This window comes from Oncorhynchus gorbuscha, linkage group LG20, assembly GCF_021184085.1.
Source record: "Oncorhynchus gorbuscha isolate QuinsamMale2020 ecotype Even-year linkage group LG20, OgorEven_v1.0, whole genome shotgun sequence".
Lineage (NCBI taxonomy): Eukaryota > Metazoa > Chordata > Actinopteri > Salmoniformes > Salmonidae > Oncorhynchus > Oncorhynchus gorbuscha.
In genome coordinates, this window is record NC_060192.1 from 8960477 (window position 1) to 8981077 (window position 20601).

A 20601-nucleotide genomic window follows, 5' to 3' on the forward strand; every position below is an offset into this window, starting at 1 on the left:
GAAATTAAACAACAAATGTGTCATTCTTAAATAAACATGAAAAAATAAAGAAAACATTTAAAATAATTTACATTCAAATTATTTTTATATTTTTTTAAATATCCCCCTCCTCCACAAAACATATCGCTCCTTCGTACATGCACTTCTCCTCAAACAATGGAAGATCTTTTACAGCCGAGAAGAACTCAAAATCCATTTTCATTCTCGCTTTGACTAATCCCTTAATTAATTAACACATCTTACATCCTGCCCATATCCCGTGTCTATATTTTGTTTCCTACTCAGAATAATGGACATCTTAGCTTGTCCCAAAATAAAATTTAACAGTTACCATTTTCTTTTCTGTTGCTTACTATATTGAAACCCCAAAATAAAAACAGTGTTATTGAATATCTCCCCTACAGCTGTAGACATTACTCTAGTACTTTAAATGGAGGCTTTATCCTCTCACACTCCATAAAACAGTGAAAAATTGTTTCTCTTATATTGCAAAAAAAGACATCCGTCTCCAACATCTGAGTAAATGACAGATACCAAAGCATTAAATGCAGTGATGCCATGCAAAACCCTCTCATATCAAATGTAGTCAAAGTTTATTTGTCACTTGCGCCGAATACAGCAGGTGTAGACCATATAGTGAAATGCTTACTTAAAGGCCCTAAACAACATTGCTATTTTTAAGTAAAATATAGGTATTAAGTGATTAAGTTTAATTTAGAAATAAAAACAATAGTAAAAAGACAGTTAAAAATAACAGTAGTGAGGCTAAATACAGGCACCGGTTAGTTGGACTAGTTGAGGTAGTATGAACATGTACAGTAGGTATGGTTAAAGTGACTATGCATATATGAAAAACAGATTACCATTATTTTAAAAGAGATGTTGGCCGGTGGTGGGTGGCAGGACACAATGCAGATAATCCAGGTAGCCAATGTTCGGGGGCACCGGTTATTCGGGCTAATTGAGGTAGTACATACAGTACATGAATATAGTTAAAGTGACTGTGCATATATGATAAACAGAGAGTAGCAGAAGGGTAAAATAGGGGTTGGGGGAGGGGGGCGGGACAATGCAAATAGTCCGGGTAGCCATTTGTTTAGGATTCTTATGGCTTGGGCGTAAAGACTCTTGAGAAGCCTTTTGGTCCTAGACTTGGCGCTCTGGTACCGCCTGCCATGCAGTGTTGCCAACACATTGTCAGGGTAAGTTGCTAGAGGCAGGTTGATTTGTGCTAAAAGTTGCTAAATGATGTTGTGATGTTGTTGCGTGATAATGTAAAACTGCGTCATTACGTAGAATACACAATAATGTTACTCAAATTGACTGGCCATTTCAGCAAAAAATATGATTTCACATTTGTTCAGGTACAGACTCACACTCTTTTCTGTTCTTCTGGCTGTACAATTCTGATTGAGCCATGTTGATTGATGTTGTAAATTCTGTTCAAGATCAAACATTTGTCACCAACTATATTCATTGGGATTGGCTCATCGAACCCGTACTACTGCTGCTGTAGTCAGCCAACAATGATTTGCAATTTGCTGGAATTTCTGCTGGCCTGCTGCTGCATGTGCACGAGCTGAGCGCCTGCTGCTGATGTCACTCACAATGCACTTTTGCAGCCAGGCACGTGTGTTGTGACTGAGTGTGTGACAGAGAAAATATTTTTTGTGTCTTTAGAGGGAAAATGCGTGCATTTAGCATTTGAGTCAAATTTCAAAAGTTGCTAAAAGTTCAAAATAAATTTTTAAAAGTAGCTAAATTTGTTGCTAGGTTCTGTTTGAAAAGAAAGTTGCTAAAAAAGTTGCTAAATCTAGCAACAAACTTGCTAAGTTGGCATCACTGCTGCCATGTGGTAGTATAGAGAACATTCTATGACTGGGGTGGCTGGGGTCTTTGACATTTTTTAGGGCCTTCCTCTGACACCGCCTGGTGTAGAGGTCCTGGATGGCAGACACTCTCTGTAGGGCCTTGCGGTCGGAGGCCGAACAGTTGCCATACCAGGCAGTGATGCTCTCGATGTTGCCATAGAACCTTTTGAGGATCTGAGGACCAATGCCAAATCTTTTTAATTTCCTTTTTCATTTCCGGAGGGGGAATAGGCTTTGTTGTGCCCTCTTCATGACTGTCTTGGTGTGTTTGGACCATTCTAGTTTGTTAGTGAAGTGGACACCAAGGAACTTGAAATTCTCAAACTGCTCCACTACAGCCCAGCTCCGTCAATGAGAATGATCCTCCTTTTCCTGTAGTAGTACCACTAGTGCCGTTTTGTAACGGTCCAGTAATAACGCTTTTCTTTCAGACTCTGAGATATTGGGTGTAATCGCTATTCTTGGAAATAGGATGTTTTCATTTGGTACCTTTTTCTTGTGACTGTTGAACATATTCCACTCCTCTGCTGACAGAGCCTTCCTGCAGCTTCCCGGTAGTTGTCTGACAATCCTTTACGATCTCACCCCCAAATGTTCTACCACCTGTCCTTCATCGGACATGACTGGGCCCAGTCATGTCCGTTAACTGTTTTAGGGTGATGATTTTGCCCTTCACCAGAATCTTGGAGAAATGTGGAACAGCTACAGTTGTACAATCCAGTCTTGCCCCATACAGCAGAGTTTCCTCCAGCAGCCAATGCACTGACTCCGTTGTAGTGCTTCTGGACACCTTCATTATTCTCCAAACCCTAAGAAGGCCTCTGTAAAACGGAGGTACTCCCACCCTAGAAATCTGGCTACTAAAAAAAAAGCTTTCTTTTTTTTAAAACTAAAAATAAAGCTTTCTTTAAACCTAATCCCCCTGCCTGCTGTAATACAAGACCTGCCACCCTTCTCTAAACTACATTTTCCGGTCCATAAAGCAAACTTTGAATAAACTGGAACTGGAAGGAAAACAGCAGCCCTACTATCCAGATGTACAAGACGTTGCCCCCCCCTCCTCTTTTGACAAATACACAACACTTTGTGGAACCCAATGATATTTATCCCAAAGTGCAGAAGCAACCAAATTGTTAAGAATAATAGTGCGCATGACATACGAGATACCAACCAAGGCCATCTCCTCATCCTCCCATCAACCACCCCATTCAATTTATTTCAATAGTGCCCTCATCTCCTAGGTACACTCCAAGATACTTAAACCTCCCTTACACCATTCCAGCCACCTGGCAAAGCCATGATCCCTCCAGAACATTACCCAATCTGTATAGCACAACTTCTTTCCCAGTTTACCTTTGCAGAGGATATTCCCCTACACCGATCAATAATGTAAGTAAAGCTATCCACCTCCGCTTGATTTTTCACGCAAATACCACGCAAATACAATCATCAACATACACTGAGAGATGAATAGGAGGAAAATCCTCTGAAAGGTACACCACTTCAATGCAACTTCTAATGCTACTTAATAGTGCTCATAGCGATGGCATATTACATTCCCGACAACGAACACCCCTGCCTACTACCTCTACACGCTATAAAAGGAGCACTCAAGCCACCATTAACGTTCAATACACTTTCCATGTCAACATGTATCAACCTGATCATGGCAATAAAACCAGATGTGAAACCAAATTCCTCAAAAGTGAGCCATAAGCATTGATGTTCAACTCGGTGAAATGCCTTTTCCTGATCAATTGAAATTAGACCAGCATCCAACCCAATAGATTGGATCCCCAAATATATAATTTGTAGATAATTGGCTCTCTTTCTGGGACTCAACCACAAACAGGACCAAGCCTGGCCTGTTGAGGAGTGACAGACTCCATCCTAGCTGGAGGGGTGCTCTCATCTTATATACGAACATAGACAGGGTTCTAACTCCCCTAGCTCCACAATGAAATAGGGTGCAGGCCAGGCAGCAGGCTGTTAGCCAGCCTGCCAGCTTAGTGGAGTCTGCCACTAGCACAGACAGTGTAGGCAGCTCAGCTATCCCCATTGAGACCGTGTCTGTGACTCGACCTAGGTTGGGCAAAACTAAACATGGCGGTGTTCGCCTTAGCAATCTCACTCAAATAAAGACCTCCTCCATTCCTGCCATTATTGAAAGAGATTGTGATACCTCACATCTCAAAATAGGGCTACTTAATGTTAGATCCCTCACTTCAAAGGCAGTTATAGTCAATGAACTAATCACTGATCATAATCTTGATGTGATTGGCCTGACTGAAACATGGCTTAAGCCTGATGAATTTACTGTGTTAAATGAGGCCTCACATCCTGGTAACACTAGTAACAATATTCCCTGTGCGTCCCGCAAAGGCGGGGGTGTTGCTAACATTTACGATAGCAAATTTCAATATACCATTTTTTTTTTCGTCTTTTGAGCTTCTAGTCATGAGATCTATGCAGCCTACTCAATCACTTTTTAAAGCTACTGTTTACAGGCCTCCTGGGCCATATACAGTGTTCCTCACTGAGTTCCTATCAGACTTTGTAGTCATAGCAGATAATATTCTAATTTTTGGTAACTTTAAAATTCACGTGAAAAAGTCCACAGACCAACTCCAAAAGGCTTTCGGAGCCATCATTGGCTCAGTGGGTTTTATCCAACATGTCTCTGGACCTACTCACTGCCACAGTCATACTGTTACGTTCGTTTGATGAATTGGACCAAGGTGCAGTGTGATTGGCCTAACTGTAACATGGCTTAAGCCTGATGACATACATTTTTCTTTATTTTAAAATGAACACCGCAAAACAACAAAATACAAAACGAACGTAAAGTTCTGCAGGCTACACAGCACCAATACAAAATCAAGATCCCACAAACTAAAGGGGGAAAAAGGGCTGCCTAAGTATGATCCCCAATCAGACACAACGATAGACGGCTGCCTCTGATTGGGAACCATACCAGGCCAAACAAAGAAATAGGAAAACTAGAATGCCCACCCAAATCACAACCCGACCTAACCAAATAGAGAAATAAAAAGGCTCTCTAAGGTCAGGGCGTGACAGTACCCCCCCCCCCCCCCGCCAAAGGTGCGGACTCCGACCGCAAAACCTGACTCCATGGGGGAGGGTCCGGGTAGACCCCGCTCCACTCGCTGATCCCTCCTCTTCCGTGGAACCGGACCGTGGATCATCGCCAGAGGCTCTGGACCGTGGATCATCGCCGGAGGAACCGGCCCGTAGATCGTCGCCGGATGAACCGGACCATGGATCATCGCCGGAGGCTCTCTGGACTGGGAATCCTCGCAGGAGGCTCTGGACTGGGAACCCCCGCTGGAGGCTCTAGGCTGCATACTGTCGCTAAAGGCTCTGGACTGCCGACCGGCGCTGGAGGCTCTGGACTGCCGACCGTCGCTGGAGGCTCTGGACTGCCGGCCGTCGCTGGGGGCTCTGGACCAACGACCGTCGCTGGAGGCTCTGGACCGCCGGCCGTCACTGGGGCTCTGGACTGCCGACCGTCGCTGGAGGCTCTGGACCACAGACCGTTGCCGGAGACTCTGAACTGTAGACCGTCGCTGGAGACATCGGACCTTGCATCATCACTGGAGGCTTCATGCCATGGATAATCACTGGAAGCTTCGTGCCATGGATCATCACTGAAGGCTTCGGGCCATGGATTATCACTGGAGGCTCCGTGCCATGGATCATCACTACAGGCTCCGTGCCATGGATCATCATTGCAGGCTTTGTGCCATGGATCATCACTGGAGGCTTCGTGCCATGGATCATCCCTGGAGGCTTCGGGCCATGTATCACCACTGGAGGCTTCGTGCGTGGAGCAGGCACAGGACGTACCAGGCTGGAGACATGCACTGGAGGCCGGGTGCATGGAGCTGGCACAGGATATACTGGACCGTGGAGGCGCACTGGCACAAACCGTCCTTGCTGGATACTCACTTTTGCCCGGCAATTATGTGGAGCTGGTATTTGACCCACTGGGCTGTGAAGGAGCACTGGCAACACAGTGCGTAGAGCCGGCGCAGGATATCCTGGACTGAGGAGGTGTACTGGAGACCAGGAGTGCTGAGCCGGCACAACCCGTCCTGGCTGTATGCTCACTTTCCCACGGCAAGTGCGAGGAGCTGGCACAGAATGAACCGGGTTGTGGATGCGCATTGGAGACACAGTGCCTATCACTGCATAACATGGTGCCTGAACGGTCACACGCTCCTTAAAGCGTGTGTGGGGAGTTGGCTCTGGTCTGAAACCTGGCTCCGCCAACCACCCCGTGTATCCCCCCTAAAAATATTTGGGGCTGCCTCTCGTGCTTGCGTCGTGGTTGCGACCTCCGGAGTCGTCGTTGATGCTCATTCGCTGCTTCTGCCTGCTTCCCCGGCAGGCTTTCATATCTCTCCAATACTTCCTCCCAAGTCCAGGCTATTCTCTCCTCAACATCCTCTATAGACCAGGATGCTATCTCCTTCCGGGCATGCTGCTTGGTCCAGTTGTAGTGGGATCTTCTGTCACGTTTGTTTGATGAATTGGACCAAGGTGCAGCTTGGTAGGCATACATTTTTTTTTTTTTATGAACACCGCAAAACAAAAAAATACAAAACGAACGTAAAGTTCTGCAGGCTACACAGCACCTATACAAAATCAAGATCCCACAAACTAAAAGGGCTGCCTAAATATGATCCCCAATCAGAGACAATGATAGACAGCTGCCTCTGATTGGGAACCATACTAGGCTAAACAAAGAAATAGGAAAAATAGAATGCCCACCAAATCACACCCCGACCTAACTAAATAGAGAAATAAAAAGGCTCTCTAAGGTCAGGGTGTGACACATACTCTGGACAAAGTTTTGTCCCATGGTATAAATGTTGTGGATCATAATGTTTTTCCTCATAATCCTGGACTATCGGAACAACATTTTATTACGTTTGCAATCGCAACAAATAATCTGCTCAGACCCCAACCAAGGAGCATCAAAAGTCGAGCTATAAATTCTCAGACAACCCAAAAATCCCTTGATGCCCTTCCAGACTCCTCTGCCTACCCAAGTACGTCAGAAGACAAAAATCAGTTAACCACCTAACTGAGGAACTCAATTTAACTTTGCGAAATACTCTAGATGCAGTTTCACCCCTAAAAACTAAAAACATTTGTCATAAGAAACTTGCTCCCTGGTATACAGAAAATACTCGAGCTCTGAAGCAAGCTTCCAGACTGGAAGTCTTCCGCACCAAACTTGAAGTCTGCCGACTAGCTTGGAAAGACAGTACCGTGTAGTATAGAAGAACCCTCACTGTTGCTCGATCATCCTATTTTTTCAACTTAATTGAGGAAAACAGGTGCAGTTAACACAGGTAATGAGTGGAGAACAGGAAGGTTTCTTAAAGAAAAACTAACAGGTCTGTGAGAGACGGAATTCTTACTGGTTGGTAGGTGATCAAATACTTATGTCATGCAATAAAATGCAAATTAATTACTTAAAAATCATACAATGTGATTTTCTAGATTTTTGTTTCCGTCTCTCACAGTTGAAGTGTATCTATGATAAAAATGACAGACCTCTACATGTTTGTAAGTAGGAAAACCTGCAAAATAGGCAGTGTATCAACTACTTGTTCTCCCCAATGTATATCTCTTGACACAATGATTAAAATAATCATGCCCTCTAAACTTTCAAGCTGCAAACTGGACCCTTTCCAACTAAGATACTGAAAGAGCTGCTCCTTCCTGTGTTTGGCCCTCCTATGTTGAAAATAATCAACGGATCTCTATCCACCGGATGTGTACCAAACTCACTAAAAGTGGCAGTAATAAAGCCTCTCTTGAAAAAGCCCAACTTTGACCCAGAAAATAAAAACTATTGGCCTATATCGAATCTTCCATTCTTCTCAAAAATTGTAGAAAAAGCTGTTGCGCAGCAACTCACTGCCTTCCTGAAGACAAACAATGTATATGAAATGCTTCAGTCTAATTTTTGACCCCATCATAGCACTCAGACTGCACTTGTGAAGGTGGTAAATTACCTGTTAATGGCATCAGACCGAGGCTCTGCATCTGTCCTCGTGCTCCTAGACCTTAGTGTCGCATTTGATACCATCGATCACCACATTCTTTTGGAGAGATTGGAAACCCAAATTGGTCTACATGGACAAGTTCTGGCCTGGTTTATATCATATCTGTCAGAAAGATATCAGTTTGTCTCTGTGGATGGTTTGTCCTCTGACAAGTCAACTGTAAATTTCAGTGTTCCTCAAAGTTCCGTATTAGGACAACTATTGTTTTCACTATATATTTAATATTTAATTTGAAAACATAATGTTAACTTTCACTACTCTGCGGATGACACACAGCTGTACATTTCAATGAAACATGGAGAAGCCCCAAAATTGCCCAAGCTAGAAGCCTGTGTTTCAGACATAAGTAAGTGGATGGCTGCAAAAGTTCTACTTTTAAACTTGGACAAAACAGAGATGCTTGTTCTAGGTCCCAAGAAACAAAGAGAACTTCTGTTGAATCTGACAATTAATCTTGATAGTTGTACAGTTGTCTCAAATAAAACTGTGAAGGACCTCGTTACTCTGGACCCTGATCTCGCTTATGACGAACATATCAAGACTGTTTCAAGGACAGCTTTTTTCCATCTTCGTAACATGGAAAAATCTGAAACGTTCTGTTCAAAAATGATGCAGAAAAATTAAACCATGCTTTTGTTACTTCTAGGTTAGACTACTGCAATGTTCTACTTTCCGGCTACCCGGATAAAGCACTAAATAAACTTCAGTCAGTGCTAAATACGGCTGCTAGAATCCTGACTAGAACCAACGAATTTGTTCATATTACTCCAGTGCTAGCCTTCCTATACTGGCTTCCTGTTAAGGCAAGGGCTGATTTCAAGGCTTTACTGCTAACCTAGAAAGCATTACATGGGCTTGCTCCTATCTGTCTTCCCGATTTGATCCTGCCGTACATACCTACACGTATGCTACGGTCACAAGAAACAGGCCTCCTAACTGTCCCTAGAATTTCTAAGCAAACAGCTGGAGGCAGGGCTTTCTCCTATAGAGCTCCATTTTTATGGAATGGTCTGCCTACCCATGTGAGAGATGCAGACTCGGTCTCAACCTTTAATTCTTTACTGAAGACTCATCTCTTCAGTAGGTCATATGATTGATGGCATAGTCAGTGTCACTCGTGACAACTTTCGAGACTAGCTATTTCAGGGCTTGTCAAATCTCCCCCCGTTATTTTTGATCTCAGAACCTTTGCTGATTCATTAAACAAATCACTTTCAGGAATAAAATCTGTTAAATTATAATTCTTCATATTTTTATTCCCTTTTGTCAATTTCAGAAATGTATGTACCTTCTCAAACCCATACCTCCCATCCACCCCATTTCTCGCACTTTTTTGTGGTGATGCGTCAGATGACTCATTCTCGGAAAACTCCACCATCTCTGCAACCTGTTTTTCCTCAACTGATTTATCAATCTCTACCTTCTTCTTAGAAATAGAACCTTCATCACCGCTTAAATTCTCCCTCTTTATCCTCGGTACTTTGAAAACAGCTTCTTCATTTTCCATTGTTTCACTCTCCTCTTGAACTTCAATTTCCAGTAAGGACTTAGCAACCCCAGTCACAGTCTCACCGGCTGTTTCCCCTCCCTTTTTGCTCTGATCCACCACAATTGCCCCGTAGCCACACCGGTCTACTTTCCTACTCTTCCAGCTACATCTGCCCACCTTCTCCCTTCCCCTGAACCCCTGGCATGTTCATCCCTTCGCAATGGTGCATTCGCTGCACCAGCGTGAGATCTGCTACCAGGCTCTGCAAGCTCGTTCTCGGGACAATACGTATTAAATTTCCTCTCTCCCTCAATCAAACAAAGCATTTCATTGATTCAGTAGAAGCGTAGAACACAATCAAATCTATAAAACTGAATAATTGTCACAACGTGCCTTTTTTGGGGTGAGGATCATAGACGGTCACAAATACTTAAAATTCTTTACCACACTCGGCCAAAATTAAGGTTGAGAATCCCTTTGTTACCACAGAGAAAGACTTTGCACTACGGTCATGTCAAAAGGTTGAATAATTGAACAGTATTTCTGTATTCCAAGCAGTTGGAGTGGTCCGTGGACACTTAAAGAACGGTCATGTCGAGTTTGTTTCATTTGGTGACCTCGAAGGACAGGATACACACATTACTGTTTCATTGTTTGCTTACACTTCTCAATTATGGGGTTTGCATCTTAATGATGTATGAAATAAATGATTCAGCCAAAGAATACTTTTGGAAAGAAAACAATTTGATCTTAGTCGTCTAAATGAGAATTGCTTTTCATAGTAACTTAGGATCAGTCAGTGACCAAGCCCCAGTGAGCACAGACATTACACGCCTCATGGAACGCCTCCTTTTCTACTATAGTAGAAGAAAAAAAAACACTTCTGACAAAATTTACATTAGACCAGAAAACATGGAAGCTATCACTACATGTTGACATGGTTGGCAACTCCACCCACAGACAAGACCAGAGAACGTGGAGATCATTCCCACGTTGAAATGGCTAAGAAATCAACAATTATTCAGGCTGCAGCTGTACATTAGTCTGGTAAATGCAACCTGGTACTCTGACGTATTCATTATAACAAGCTAGAACTATAAAAGATCTTTGATCTCTGGTGGACAAACCAGAGACATTCTGTGGACTGATTATCCAGCAGATGGATCGGTGATCACAGAGAGGACAACAAAGGCATAAACTCATAAACATGTCAATTGCAATTTCTTATTGAATGAGTGGTTGTTCATGTTCAAAGTATTAGCATTTCCATGAATGTAGTTATCAACTCTGAAATTCCCGCTCTTGAGCTGTCCCCACCCATTCCTTTGTCTACCAAGCCGTCACATCGGTTTTGTCTACTAGGGACTTTTCTTTATGTCATGTTTGTAACCAATGTATGACCTACCATGTGTGTGTGTTAATGTATTTATGTGATTGATTAGTTATTTATTTACTAACTAATTAAGCCAATTTGTATATCGCTGATTCATGATGCTAGGGTTTGTGCAGATATCCAAGATTTTGCGACGTTCAGGAATGAGACTGATGAGGTAATACAACATGAATATAGTATGTACAGTTATACAGTATATACACATAGTGAAAACACCAAAACCCAGTAGAGTGAAAAAAAAATTAAGTCGCTCTTGCAATTGATCCTGCTTCCCGACTCACCCCCAGCATGCAATCTGACTAGAGAGATGGAGTGAGAGTGGCGGAGTGAGAGGTGGAGTGAGAGACAGTGAGAGAGAGAAACAGACGGAGTGAGAGACAGAAAGAGAGAGAACGACGGAGTGAGAGTTAGAGGGAAACCACTTCAGAGAATCAGAGATTGAGGGAGAGAGGCCGAAAGATGCCTGCAGTGATAAGTGGGGAGCCAATGTCTTTTTATTCGTTGCCCGGGCGGTGTGTTTGGGATCATTGTCATGCTGAAAGACCCAGCCACGTTTCATCTTCAATGCCTGGACATGTACTGACGGGCATGGACATGTACTGGCTTAAGCAGGGGGACACGTCTGGCACTGTAGGATTTGAGTCCCTGGCGGCGTAATGTGTTACTGATGGTAGGCTTTGTTACTTTGGTCCCAGCTCTCTGCAGGTCATTCACTATGTCCCCCCGTGTGGTTCTGGGATTTTTGCTCATTGTGAACATTTGACCCCACGGGTGAGATTTTGCGTGGAGCCCCAGATCGAGAGAGATTATCAGTGGTCTTGTATGTCTTCCATTTCCTAATAATTGCTCCCACAGTTGATTTCTTCAAACCAAGCTGCTTACCTCTTGCAGATTCAGTCTTCCCAGCCTGGTGCAGGTCTACAATTTTGTTTCTGGTGTCCTTTGACAGCTCTTTGGTCTTGGCCATAGTGGAGTTTGGAGTGTGACTGTTTGAGGTTGTGGACAGGTGTCTTTTATACTGATAACAAGTTCAAACAGGTGCCATTAATACAGGTAACGAGTGCAGGACAGAGGAGCCTCTTAAAGAAGAAGTTACAGGTCTGTGAGAGCCAGAAATCTTGCTTGTTTGTAGGTGACCAAATACTTATTTTCCACCATAATTTGCAAATAAATTCATTAAAAATCCTACAATGTGATTTTCTGGATTATTTTTCTCATTTTGTCTGTCATAGTTGAAGTGTACCTATGATGAAAATTACAGGTCTCTCTCATCTTTTTAAGTGGGAGAACTTGCACAATTGGTTGCTGACTAAATACTTTTTTGCCCCACTGTATCAACCGGGACAGGTGGCTTCTTAGTAGGAAAGAGAGAAACAATGGCCGTATTTGTCTTTTAGGCACAAAAAACTCTGAGAGCCTCCAGCTGACCACTGACACAATGTTGACGTTCAGGCTCATTTTTCTAAATAAAAGCCTGAAACTATGTATTGTGTCACTAGACACATTATAGGGAAGCCAAAGAAAAAGGAATCTGGTTGATATCTCATTCACTGCTCAATAGGGACGCATAGGAATGCAGAGCTTTCTACATAAGAGTCCCTTCCTGATTGGATTTTTCTCAGGCTTTTGCTTTTGCCTGCAATATCAGTTCTGTTGTACTCACAGACAATATTTTTTACAGTTTTGGAAACTTTAGAGTGTTTTCTATCCTAAGATGTCAATTATATGCATATTCTAGCATCTTGTCCTGACAAAATAGCCCGTTTACTTTGGGAACGTTATTTTCCCAAAAATGAAAATAAGCCCAACATGTTCATTACTCTGGGACAGCTGGAGATCTAATTTGAATTTTGTAACAATTTTGCAAATGTCGGAGAGACAGACATTAAGGTTTATACATATCTCAAGTTTCTAACTTCTCTGTCTGGGCTCATGAGACAGTGGGTCAGATGGATCAGAGTAAATTGGCATTTTTACATTTTAGATTTAGACGGTGGTAACTTGTGGAATGGACACCGGCTGGAATGTGTTTTTAACGAATCAGCATTAAGGATTAGACCTTACCCATTGTATAATTTTAGATAATAAAGCACTTGACCTTTCCATTGTGTTAACGATGGAGGATTGGTTGATTTTACAGTTTTTAAGTATCTGTTTTTTTTTCAAGATGATTGAAATATCGTCCAACCCATCGGGTATCTCAGTGAACCCATCGGGTATCTCAGTGAACCCTCATATGCCATATCTTGAAATATGCAGTGCGACAGATTAAAAGTACATTTACATTTGAATACTTCTGACAGTCAACTTTCGAACTCTGCCCATAACCTTAGTACTTCATAGCATTCCCAGAAGGCATGGATTATTGAGTCATTATTCATTTTACACTTCAGACATGACTCTGCTGTTTTGCAGTAGACTTTGTGAATTTTGTCTCTTGTATACTACATTCTATACATTAATTTAAACAGGATTAATCTCAACTGTTATCTCGTTAGTTATGTTCCAACATTTCAATAGTTTATATTTTTTTATAAACTAAAGGAGATTATCAGTTGGATAGGCTCTCTGAAGGTTTTGTATAGCTTACATATAATATGAATATCCTTTTCTGACTCAAACAGGATTCCCTAAATATTGCTCTGATGTCCAAAAGAGTTCAAATCGACATTTTGAAGCTGCATGTATTTGAAAATATCTACATTGGTCAATCTGAAATGGCTTTTTAAAGCTGTCATGGAATGCATTTCACATTAACAAGTAATGTATGGTTTCCATGCCTTTAGTTTTACGTGGACCAATTTATCTGTGAATTCTGAAAATATATCCAAGGATTGTTCCATAAGGTTGTGTTTTTAGGGAGTGAAATTGATTATTGTAGAATACGTTTAATTTTCCTCCATATTATTACTGTGGTCTTAACTATGAAATTATTCATGTTAGCTTTATCCTTTGAAAATAGACACATAAAAAGAGCCTGGGGGAGCCAATCTCAGCTGAGACAGACATATCGAGTGCCGCAGTGTTGGTGCGGTTTAGAAGGAGCTCCTTCAGCAGGGCCTTATCTGGAGGAACGCTCCTCTTCAGACTGATTAAATGACTAATCTCCTGTTCTGACAGCATTAACAAGGGACAGAGGACACAAAGACACACAGAGATGGAGAGAGCCGGCCGACCAGGGGACGCCGCAGGCGATTTAGCCTTGGCGTTCAGAAAGAGAAGACAGGAGAGAGGGGAGGAGCTGAGAAAATGTAAAAAAATAAGAGGAGAGGATGAAAGAGTATAAAATAAGAGAGCAACAGAACCAGCACGCGATCAGATAACTAAAAATCATTTTTTTATGTGTTTTACCCCTGCGGGAGTATAAATTATGAACATGTAACACAGTTTCATGCATTTCCCAGTGGACATTCACCTGAGATGCTGCTGAATTCTCTCCTGCTTTTGCTGCTACTGCTCTCCACATCCAGCCCAAGCTAGGCCACATCAATTATTACGTTCCGTTATGAGCATTCCTCGTGCAATTAACTTAGCTAATAGGATTCTAACTGGCAACACTTCAGTAAGCTTCCCTACTTGTTTTATCTGCTTGGTATGTTGATAAAAAAAAACTGTGATTATCAACACTATCTGTATGAGGTTGTGATTTTACATCTATTTTAGATGTTCTGTTGTGACTTAATGCTTAATGCCGTATGTGTGGTTGGTGTCATGGCCATGTAGTAAAGTACCAGCACTATTCAGAGTTGACGTTGGTTTTATATCCATTCGACATCTGTGTCAATTCAGTTCTCACCCTTTCTCAGTAAGCTATGCATGGTGGAGTAGAGTCCGTCACTAACTTGGTTACTGTGCGTTGCTAAGATGGCTAACAGCAGTGGCATACAAATAAATGATTCACTCTGGAGATCTCCTGTGTGTAGACGCACATTATTAAGGATGAAAATGCTGTGGTTTTGATTGCACACACACACAAATAATATATCTGCTTAAATATACAGTACCTACCCACACACACACACTTCCTTCTCCCTTGTCTTCTGAGGTTTAATTATAATGCCATACACAGTCCTGTTCATTATTATAGTAGCGGGAGGCAATTAGTGAACTGTGTTTAAAAGGAAACGATCAGAATAACAGCACAAGTACATGCATATTTAAATCTCCAGTTGTCATTCATTACACCCTGTAAGAGCATGAAAACACATTCAGCCACCTGATTAATATGAAATGCCTCTATCCTCTTCTACATAGCAGGGAGACAGCTCCACGTGGAAATAGCATGTAATGGGGTGCTGCTGTACTGTATCACTCACGCAGTGCGACACGCGTGGAACTGACATGACTCATTTTCACGGTGTAATTAGGTAGAAATACATACTGTATGTCTGAGGTTCTCTCGTTCTCTCTCTCAGTTCAACTAAATCATCTTTCTCTCTTTCTGTCTTTCTCCATTTCTCTCTCTCATGATCTATTTCTCTCTCTCTCTCGCTTATCTCACTTTTTCTCTCTGAATCTCCTCTCATTTGAGTCTTTTCAAGGAAAGAAAGGAAAGAAAAAAGTGAATGCCGAGATAAAAGGAGAGTGGAAAAGAAAAAGGGTCAGAGACGAGTGAGAGAGAGAGTGACAGTGTGAGATCGAGATCGAACCAAATTCAGACATAAAGAATGAAAAAGGAAGAGTGGAAAAAAGAAAGGAGAGGAAGTGATTCAACTCGTACCCCCTCCTCTGGCCCTCTACCCCCGGCCGGGCCCTTCCTACTCCCCACAGAGTTCTACCCAGACCCAATGAGGAATAACGAGCTTTAGAAATCCACAAAGGTCACCACTGCAAAGCTCTGTCTCCTCTGTCTCTTCTGTCTTCTCGTCGAATCAGAAATGCCACTTCCAGGCTGGAATCAAAGACTGAACTCTATAGTTTGGAAAAAGAGTGGAAGAATGGAGGCGAAAGAGTAGGAAAAAGAAACCGAAGCCCAAAAGAAAGTCTCCACCTTTATCATCTGACAACCTGAGAAGAAGAGGAGCAGAGGGAGGTTGGCCATAGGGGTCGGGGGTGGGAGGGAGGGAGGGAGGGAGGGAGGGAGGGAGGGAGGGAGGGAGGGAGGGAGGGGGAGGGAGGGAGGGAGGGAGGGAGGGAGGGAGGGAGGGAGGGAGGGAGGGAGGGAGGGAAGGGAGAATTATGGGAAAGGAAATAATATGGTACAGTGAGAGAGAAAGGTATGAGGACAGGAGAAAGAGGTAATAACGTTAGACAGGATTACCTGGTGCTGTGCTTAATCCTGGGAGAGAGAGAGAGAGAGAGAGAGAGAGAGAGAGAGAGAGAGAGAGAGAGAGAGAGAGAGAGAGAGAGAGAGAGAGAGAGAGAGAGAGAGAGAGAGAGAGAGAGAAAGAGATCACAATTCTACCAACACGTTTCCTGTGCCACTAAAGGCGCCACTAAAGATAACTTAGTGGCTTCCTGTTTACAAACAAAAGCTCAAACAGGAAGTACCAGGGATGCTCTCAAAATGGAAGTGGACGGATGAAGCAGACGTGAGGCTAAAAGACTGTTTTGCTAGTACAGACTGGGATATGTTCCGGGATTCATCCGACAGCGTTGAGGAGTTTACTACAATACTCCCTGGCTTCATCATAAAAGGCACAGACGATGTTGTCCCCACAGTGACCTATAAGAACCATGGATAACAGGCAATATCTGCCCTGGGCTAAATGCTAGAGGTACCGCTTACAAGGAACGGGACGAGCGCTTCTGCCCACTCAGGAGGCTGAAAAGATCTACAGCTGCACTTTCGAGAGCATATTGACTGGCTGCATTACCGCTTGGTATGACAAATGCACCGCCCTTAACTGCAAAGTGCTACAGAGGGTGGTGCGGAAAGCCCAGTATATCACTGGGGCTGAGCTCCCTGCCATCCAAGACATCTATATCAGGCGGTGCCAGAGAAAGGCCAAAATCATTTCCAAAGACTCCAGCCACCCAAGCCATAGACTGTTCACTCTGCTACAATCTGGCAGATGGTACTAGAGTATCGGCTCTCGGACCAACAGGCTCCGAGTTAGCTTCTAACCCAAAGCCATAAGATTGCTAAATAGCCAGACTGCTAAATAGTCAGTTAACGGTGTCCTAACTTTGTGCACTGACTCTATCTTGCGCTGACCCCACACACACTCACTAGACTATATCTACAAACCATATAAACACTCTCACACACTACATTTACACTCCCACACAAAACCCATAACACACACACACGCAGATCGACACGACACAAACACACATACAGTACATACACATTACACACACGCACACACACACACACACACACTTTTACACTCATCCTTTGCTGTTGCTGCTCTATATGTTACTCTTATTATTATCTATCGTGATGCCTTTATGTACATATCTACCTTAAATACCTCACACCTCTGCACATGGATCTGGTACTGGTACTCCCTGGTACAGTATGCCATACGTAATGGTAACCAGATCTCATGGTTTACCAATTTGACTTCAGATTCTGACGTTTATCCACATTTCCCAAAATGCCAAATTTCGAAGTTGCTCCAAAGGCCAAAGTGTTTTTGACAACTTTGCTTTGACTCCTCCTGTTCTTTATCCTTTAGCTTCTCCAAATGTCAAATGTCAAAGTTAATGGTTAAGGTTTTGCATAGGGTTAAAACATTGATATTTAGGCATTCATTCTGAATGGTTAAGTTAAGGGTAACGGTTTGGGATAGGTTTTTAAAAAATGATCATAATAATTACGGTCTACCACAGATTGAACACACAACCTTGAGATCTGCAGTCATTGGAGCCAATAAACCTACTTGATGGTAATAGTGCTCCTTTTTACCCCTAGTGGCCAGTTATGAAGAATTTCCCGATGTCCTCAGGATATTAAGTCAAATCACATGTATTCATAAAGCCCTTCTTACATCAGCTGATATCGCAAAGTGCTGTACAGAAACCCAGCCTAAAACCCCAAACAGCAAGCAATGCAGGTGTAGAAGCTCGGTGGCTAGGACAAACTCCCTAGAAAGGCCAGAAAGGCCAGAACCTGGGAAGAAACCTAGAGAGGAACTATGAGGGGTGGCCAGTCCTTTTCTGGCGGTGCCGGGTGGAGATAATAACAGAACTTGGCCAAGATGTTCAAATGTTCATAGGTGACCTGCAGGTTCAAAAAAAGAATAATCACAGCGGTTGTCGAGGTTGCAACCCAGACAGTTCCAATTTCGAAGTCAATGTTGAGCAATCTGCCTGCTTAATGATCCTAACATGAGATGTGCTTACATCATCACAACTTTAAAATGTCCTATTTTACACTTTAACAACATATACAAAATGCCACATCAGGCATTTAAAAGCTTTTTAATGGTTAAGATTGTTCAAATGTCGCCGCAGGTGCTTGTGGACATCAAAGGGTACATAGACCATACAGATTTGAAATGAGACTGCCTCTCCTTTTACCAGTCGTTTTTCCTCTGTCTATCCTTCCTCTCTCTTCACAAATGAGATGCATTCAGAGGGTGTAAATTCTGTTTACAAACAAAAGAGAGAAGGGAAGCGAAAAGCTAGGTATAATCTGATACATACAGAGCGGTATATATTCAGATCTGAGATAACGTTGGCGCCAGGGCCTGTTTGAGAAAATAATCTCCTACATTATCCCTGTTTAATGGAAAGCAACCCAATTCTCATGTACACACACACACACACACACACACACACACACACACACACACACACACACACACACACACACACACACACACACACACACACACACACACACACACACACACACACACACACACACACACACACACACACACACACACACACGCCACCTCCGCTTATAGAAATGCAGGATTTAAAAGACTGATGCGTGTTGTGCGATTACAGCAGATTGTTAAAACAACTTGGGAACATCTGCATGCATTAACACCTAGGAGTTGAATCATCATCACACTGGGAGTACACACACACACACACACACACACACACACACACACACACACACACACACACACACACACACACACACACACACACACACACACACACACACACACACACACACACACACATTTTGAGAAAAAAGGGGGAGGAATGGAGAAGACAAGAATGACAATATGGAGAATGCCTTGAGCTGTCTGTGGTCTACCACGTACAATTATGTTTCATTGAGAGAGGGAGAGAGAGAAAGAAACAGACAGAAAGAGAGAGAGAGGGGGAGAGAGCTGGAGAGAAGAGATCCACTACATTGCGTCAAGAACCTACATCACTTGAATTGTATCCAAGATGGTGTAGCAGTCGGACGTGTGTTGTCTTTGTCTTATCCCATGTCTTATCCCGTGTCTTATCCCGTGTCTTATCCCGTCCCGTGTCTTATCCCGTCCCGTGTCTTATCCCGTGTAAATATACATTTTTTTCCGTATTCATTTTAATCTCACTTTCTATCTAGCAACTAAATATGCTTTCCTGCAACCCGCCTCACCCAATGTGGTACGGATCTGCTATTTTTATTCCTTATAACTGGAACCTTAGACCCCCCGCAACAACTTGCCTAAGCCCCTCCCCTGCTTCTCCTGAAAACAAATGTCCTTAGTCACAATATTACTTCAAAGAAAATGTCCTCCACAATAAACAGTGCAATTATCTAACAGAGATAAAAGTTTACCATTAGAAAACAACCCTTATTTCATTGTATTGCAGTTTTACTGTATTTCAACAGCAGTGCATTTTTGTAAGAGTATCCTGTATTATTGTGCATGTTTATCTTTAATGCTGGTAGCCTAGAATAAACGTTACGGAAGTGAATGTGCACTTTTCAAGTGGGTATAATAATGCAACTACGAAAAACACTGGCTTAGCCTGTAGTAAAGGCAAAAGCATGTATATCATCGGAGATTCTCTAAATTAGGAAACATTTCTGATAGCTATTGGACCGCAGAGACTGTCAAAATGTTTTGCTTCTAATGACCTAGCAAATTCCCAGGGGGTCATAGCCAACAAACACTATGCCCATGTTTATATAGATTGATGTATATTAATTGAGTAGTATTTACATAACTGATCAGTAGTTCAATCAGATTTCAAGCAAAAAACAGATATCAAGCAGATATCAAGTCAAAAGGACGTCTTAATCTGTTTGTGATCTGGTTACCAGATTTCAACCAGTAAAAGACGTCTGTATCACGTCGTATGCCCACTGGGATAATACATAATACATATATCATAACCATTGCAGAATAAGTTCCTGACCTTTCTGGACATGACAAGATTATATTCCCGGAGTAGCCATACACCAAATTACCATGTGCATCTCTCATTTAATTGGGATAGGCTATTATGATTTAAGGTTTTTGCTCAATGCATCCGACAGGATCCACGGTTTATAACATACAGTAGAATTTAACATGTGAACAGACAGTTGATATTTTACATTGAACTGTGTAGGCTACCACTGTAAGTAGGCCTACAGTTATTTTCATTTTTTTCAGAGTAGACAATGTTTCAGAATTCGTGGGCAGTAGCATATTTACGTTACGCGGAAAAGTGAATGTTAAACACTATTGCATCCAAACTATCTGTTTACAAGTTCACAACAATTTGAAATTGTTTTTGTCTTTCAGAAAGGTCAGATGCAGCAAATATCCCTGCAAAAGAAAACATACTCCAACATCTCCAAAGACATTTGATCAAGTTCGCCGTTGCTATTTTCCTTTAGATAATGTCTCTGCCTAA